General features: G+C 42.1%; 1 pseudogene; it reads left to right on the forward strand.

Annotated features, from left to right (window-relative positions):
- Window positions 1-2,815: 2,815 nt before the first annotated feature.
- The window catches only part of LOC105807420, a 7,663-nt pseudogene continuing 4,153 nt past the window's right edge, over window positions 2,816-6,325 (forward strand).

Raw genomic sequence — 6,325 nt, forward strand, 5'->3', positions numbered from 1 at the left:
ATGGCAGCGTGATTAGATACAGAGAATTTGGTATGTTTCTGAGTCAAGCGATGATTTCAGCAAAGTCATTGTCTCTTTTGAAAAGCTTAAGAAAATTCTCAGGTGAGAAGTAATTCAAAGACAAATAAAAAAAAAAAGAAAAGTTTAAGAAAAGATGAGGCATCAAAGGTAAAAACTTTAAAGTGATGCTGGCCCAGCACGGTGGCTCACACCTGTAATCCTAGCACTCTGAGAGGCCAAGGCGGGAGGATAGCTTGAGGTCAGGAATTTGAGACCAGCCTGAGCAAGAGTGAGACCCTGTCTCTACTAAAAATAGCAAAATTAGCTGGGTGTGGTAGCACACGCTTGTAATCCCAGCTACTCAGGAGGCTAAGGCAGGAGGATCGCTTGAGCCCAGGAGTTAGAGGTTGCTGTGAGCTGGGCTGACGACATGGCACTCTAGCCCAGGTGACAGAACAAGACTCCATCTCAAACAAAACAAAACAAAACAAAAAACTTTAAAGAGAGACCAAAGAATGACTACTACAGGAAAAGAACAGGGGAAGCTTGTAACCAATATACAAGTATTAAAGACTTACGCAAAAGTTAGCTGTAATCTTTGAGAAGGAAATGAAGAAGGGAGGAGCAACTGCCTTTTTTCCAGCTTGCATATCTCATCAGTAATGGAAATTTCCAAGAAAGATGACTGGAATGTTGAATGACCTTTAAGGTCCTTGAGCAATGGGAATGCTTATGGACATTCACCAAGAACATTCCTTTGAATCTGTAGTTTAGGAAACCTTAGCAAACCCAGCTCATGCACAAAATTTCTCCCCAAGGAACATTGACAATTTAGCTTTTTGACTGGGTACATCCTTAGTTTATGTTTGTTATATATTTTTCTTTCCTTTTATTTTAATTTCTCTTCATCTTTAGTTTTGGTGTTTTTATGGGATGAAGCATGTTTCCTGCCATGAAAACCCAATCTATAACGTTGCGTCTTTAGGAAATACGGGTTGGACTTGAAGACACTGGGCTTGTGACTGACGTTAAGGAACTAATTAATGTGTTCAGTCCAATAACACCTCTAGGACTGGGAGATGTCCCCAGGGGACTTAATAAAAAGTGCTGCTTTTGTGATTTCTCTTGTCAGCAAGTTTCTCCTAATAGCACTTTCTATTATTTCAGGGAATAATGGTGTAACAGAGGGTGCTGCTGACCACACACGTGGCTTGGACTTTCCACTGTGCCCCAGCGGACTTTCGATTGACAGTATTTGTGCCTGTGGGCTCTGGTTCCCCTTGTGGAAAGGCTTGTTGCTGTCCTTGTGTGACCGTCCAGAATAGCGAGGAATTCCCCCAGAGGAGTTAGTGAATAAATGCCTCGGCCCCCTCACCGCAGATGGGGTAGGTCCGAGCTGTACTTCTCCGTGGGATTTCCTTGTCCATGCTGGAAGCGGCTTAATAGCTTTATTGGCTGCCTTTCCTTCCTGTGTCACTTCTCCACCTCTCTATTAGTGTTACCTGAACTTCCCAAATTAACTACTTTCACTCACATAGCTTAGGCAGTATTTCTCACCCTTCTTTTTTTTTTTTCATTATCACTCCCTTAAGGAGCCTTTTTAGACATTTTTTTCCCCTTAATGGCTCCCCACCTATAAAGATAGACGGTGAATCTGTTTATTGCTGGGCTTTATTATTTATTATGTATATCTGTGCTTTATCCATAGAAAGAGTAAGATTTTTTTGCCCTCTAAGAGTCATTTAGGATCCGCTTCTGGACGATCCAAAGGGAAGACAAATAATATTCTTGAGCACTTACTATGTGCCAGGCAACTTGTTGAAGGCTTTACATATGCAATCTTATTTAATCCTCACAACAGCCCTTTTATAAATATGTTTATTCTTTTCATTACAAACAACAAAGACCCAATAAAACTGGCTCAAGCCAAAACCAAATTATTATAAGGGATTAGGGCTTTGGTGATTTTCCAATCCTGCCATTTCTTCTATATTTATTAACTGACATTCTTCTGTATGTTGGACCTTTCCTTCATCAGCTGGGGACGAACCACAATTCCTTCTAAAAAAGGTAAGATATATGATAAATTCTTTCCCTTTAATGTCCGACCTTCAGCTTGAGGGGTTAGGGCAAGAGTCACCTCTAATGGCAGCAAATGAATTTCTCTCTCTCTCTCTTCTCTCTCATCACTAATAAATTAGTGGATTTTTTTTTTTTTAACAGATAGAGTCTCACTATGTTGCCCAGGCTGGACTCAACCTCCTGGGTTCTAAGCGATCCTCCTGCCTCAAGCCTCCTGAGTAGCTGGGACTACAGGCACGAGCCACCACACCTGGCTAAGTTCTGACGGAAGTGAAATGTGGGGTAACATATTCAAAGCCCGATGCTGCTGGTGAGTTGCAGAACTTGAACTCAAATTCTGCATTTATAACTCCCAAATCCCTGGTCTTCCTACCATACAGCTGCTTCCATTCAATGGCTATGAAGCCACCAGAGCCTGATGCTGAATCAGAGAGGAAGATGAGGCCATTCTGTGGTTACCACACAAAGCAGAGCCCCGTGGGACTCAGTCCCTGCATCTCAGGAAACTGCCGCAAGAAGGGTCCTGATGGGAGGTCAACTTGCCCCTTTGTTTTAGCCCCCATGCTCGTTCTATAGCTGCTCTCTGGCCACTTAGAGTCTTTAGGCACAATTCTTGGATTCTTGGAGCAATTCTGAGACTCCTTGTCCTTAGCTTATCACACAGTGAGATAACAGCATGTTACTCTACTCTCTTGTCGCTCCATAAATTAATATTACTATATTAGAGACAGATATGGCCTCAAGAGTTTTGCAGGGCTCTGCCCTGAAAGAATACGTGAACAGGTTAGTTTGCATATCAAAAGCTGCTCCACCTCAGGAGGGCATCTCAAAAGGTCAGCAGCAGCTGCTTTCCAAGGTGACTGCTGTGGTCTCAACCCCGCGGTTCTCACCTGCTTTGAAGGACAAACCAAGGTTACATGGAATCACGGGATGAGAGCTGGTCAAAGAGTGTCCACCCAGAGACAGAGACCTGCGGCTAAAAACAATTAGCCCAAGGGACAGTTCCTGCTTGACTTCTGATGACTGTCTCTGTCTGCAATAACTAGATAAAGAAATACAGAGCCGCTATATCTCTGTTTAACCCTCTTCTGTTAAGTAATAGCTTTACCTTAGAATTTAGAAGCTTGTGCTTGAAAGATTTTGTAACCAGAGTTAGTTAAGGGATCTATAGTAGCCTTCTGAAAGACTTTTAACCCAAAGTGAACTACCTGTTATTATGTAAATCTGTTACCCCTGGCAACCGATCTCTGTACCTATAAATGCCCACGTGAAACTTTATTCTGGGCCCTATGCTTCACGGGGATATCGTAGGGACCCCTGAGTATCCCGCTTTTTGCCTTTTGTCTTTATAACTCTATAAAACTATACCGTTGTCTCTGTGTATTCTTTTATTTCCATTATTTTCCATTTTCTATTATTTTCTTATCCTTTGCAACGACCCCTACCTAAGGGACCCAATTTTTTGCTGGGAGCATAGCTAACTCCCCACACTCTCTCTCTCTCTCTCTCTCTTTTTACTTGTTTTTAAAGATGGGGGTGTCTCACTATGTTGCTCAGGTTGGCCTCAGACTCCTGGCCTCAAGTGATCCTCCCGCCTCAGCCTCCTGAGTCGCTGGTACTACAGATGGAGCCTCTGTGTCCAGCTTTGTTACTTTACTCTCTATCGACTCTGGGAAATCAGGAGCCTAATAGCTTAAACCCATGCAAGCTGTCTTTGAGGAAATGTTAGTCTGAGGATGGGAGGGTTGTGCTGATTTTAGGTTTAAGAAGGCCAGGCCTTCTGTTCTCTAAGAGTTTCTTGTTCACACTGGATTTATCCTGAAGAGTCAGTGAAAAGCCTTTCACTTTTCAAAGGACTCAACAGAATGCTGGTTGTGGGAAGGTGCAGGGAGGACAGTAAGCAGAAAGGTGCCGGGGTCACGAGCAGTGTCAGGTCAGCATCTTCTCTACCAGGAGTAGCGACTGGGAGAGAAACTTCTCCCCTCAGAGGACTACCTCAGCTGAGACTGAGCAGGGAAGTGGACACCGGAGGGGGAAGAAGGTGCTGCTCAACTCTACAGCCGCCTCCGAGGTTTCCAGAAGCCCTGGCGCTGGCATCTGGGACCGTGGCTACTGAAGCTGTTGTTGTTGGAAAGCCCACTCCTATGATCTAGGAGAGAGGTTCCTGCCTCTTCTCCAACTTCAAGGAACCACATGCTGGCTTAGCCAAACCCAATTCCCCTATTTGTTGGAAAGTTTTGAAAATATCCTTTTGTTTTGGAAAGATAAGGGCTATGTAGACTTCACACTTGGGCTTCTTTTTCCTAGTTATGCCCCTGGGGAGAGGACTAGGAAAGGAAGCAAGTTATGGGGCAATGAAAGATGGTGATAGGAAGTCCTGGATGCTTTAAACAGCCATCCCACTGAGAAACTAAAAATGCTAGATAAAATATATTAAAATACCTTTTATTTATTTATTTTTTTTATTTTTATTATTTTTTTGAGACAGAGTCTCACTGTATTGCCCAGGCTAGAGTGCCGTGGCGTCATCCTCACTCACAGCAACCTCAAACTCCTGGGCTCAAGTGATCCTCCTGCCTCAGCCTCCCGAGTAGCTGGGACTACAGGCATTAGCCACCATGCCCGGCTAATTGTTTTTCTATATATTTTTAGTTGTCCAATTAATTTCTTTCTATTTTTAGTAGAGACAGGGTCTCTTGCTCAGGCTGGTTTCGAACTCCTGAGCTCAAACAATCCACCCGCCTCGGCCTCCCAGAGAGCTAGGATTACAGGCGTGAGCCACCGCGCCCGGCCCTAAAGTACCTTTTAAAGACATCATGGGACTGGAAAGAGAGTAAAGATGTAGCGATCAAAATAAATCCAGAGAGGTGAGCTAGTTCTAGAACTGGTTTTGCCCTGGAGCTGAGGACATCTTTTGAAACCTGGGAACCTTGAGTTCTGTGTTAACAGCACTGGTGAGGGGGTACAGGAGGGGAGACAGAAGACAAAACCTGAGGCTTTCCAAAGAGCAGAGTATAATGAGCACACCTTCAGTGTAAGAGTCTGCTATGGGCCGAATGTTTGTGCTCCCCCAACATTCATGTGTTGAAATCCTAACCCCCAAGGTGATGGTATTAGGAGGTGGGGCCTTTGGGAGATGATTAGGTCATAAGGGCAGAGCCCTCAAGAATGGAGTTAGAGACCTTATAAAAGAGGCCTGAGAGAGCTCCCTTGACCTTTCCACTATGTGAATTCACAGTGAGAAGGCACCATCTATGAACCAGAAAGCAGGCCCTTACCAGACACAGAATCTGCCAGCACCTTGATCGTGGACTTCCTGCCCTCTACAACTGTTAGAAATAAAGTTCTGTTGTTTTTTGAGCTACCCAGTTTACGTATTTTCCTATATCAGCTGGAACAGACAGAGTAAAATACAAATAAACTTCATAAAAAACAGCAAGAAAAATTACTGTCTTAATCAACGTACTGGTTAAGGATGATAAAAATCTTCTCTCAGCATTCATAAGAACGAGTATACACTAATATAAGTTTGCAACCAGAATTCATACTGCATTGGGATCTTAAAAACCTCAAGTCAGGAATTTATTTTAAAGTAATTCTAGTTAATAGAGACTCCATGCTTTTGGCATAAACATATGCAAATCTGTGGATGAATAATTCAGATCTCAAAGAATTCCTACAGCTAAGGTTCCATGGAATATGAATTTATAAATTCATGAAAAAAATCACAAAATAGATGAAGAAACAAGATGCTATAGTAAGAGCTAGTGGAAATAATAGAGAGTAGAATCAGACCTTCAAAGACTTCAACTATTTTAATAATTTGAATTTTAATACAAAATGAACTTTTCTAATATGCTTAACAAATTTAAAAAGAAGATTGAAAATACAAATAAAGAGACATAGGCTATGAAAATGTCCAAATTGTTTTGGAAAACAACCAAAGAGAATGTCTAGAAATGAAAGAGTGGCTAAGGGACATAGAGAATGGAGTGATAAGATCACACATACATTCGATCAGTGTTTCATAACTATAGACCTGCACTGTCCAGTACAGTAGTCACTACCCACATGTGACTATTGAGCACTTGAAATGACTAGTCTGAACTGAGATGTGCTGTAAATGTAAAATACGTGGTAGCTTTTGAAGACTTACTATGAAAAAAATGTAAAATAGCTTATTAATATTTTTATTGATATGCTGAAATGATAATATTTTTATATGCAATGCTTTTTTTTTTTT

Source organism: Propithecus coquereli, unplaced genomic scaffold (genome assembly GCF_000956105.1).
Source record: "Propithecus coquereli isolate 6110/MARCELLA unplaced genomic scaffold, Pcoq_1.0 Scaffold158, whole genome shotgun sequence".
NCBI lineage: Eukaryota > Metazoa > Chordata > Mammalia > Primates > Indriidae > Propithecus > Propithecus coquereli.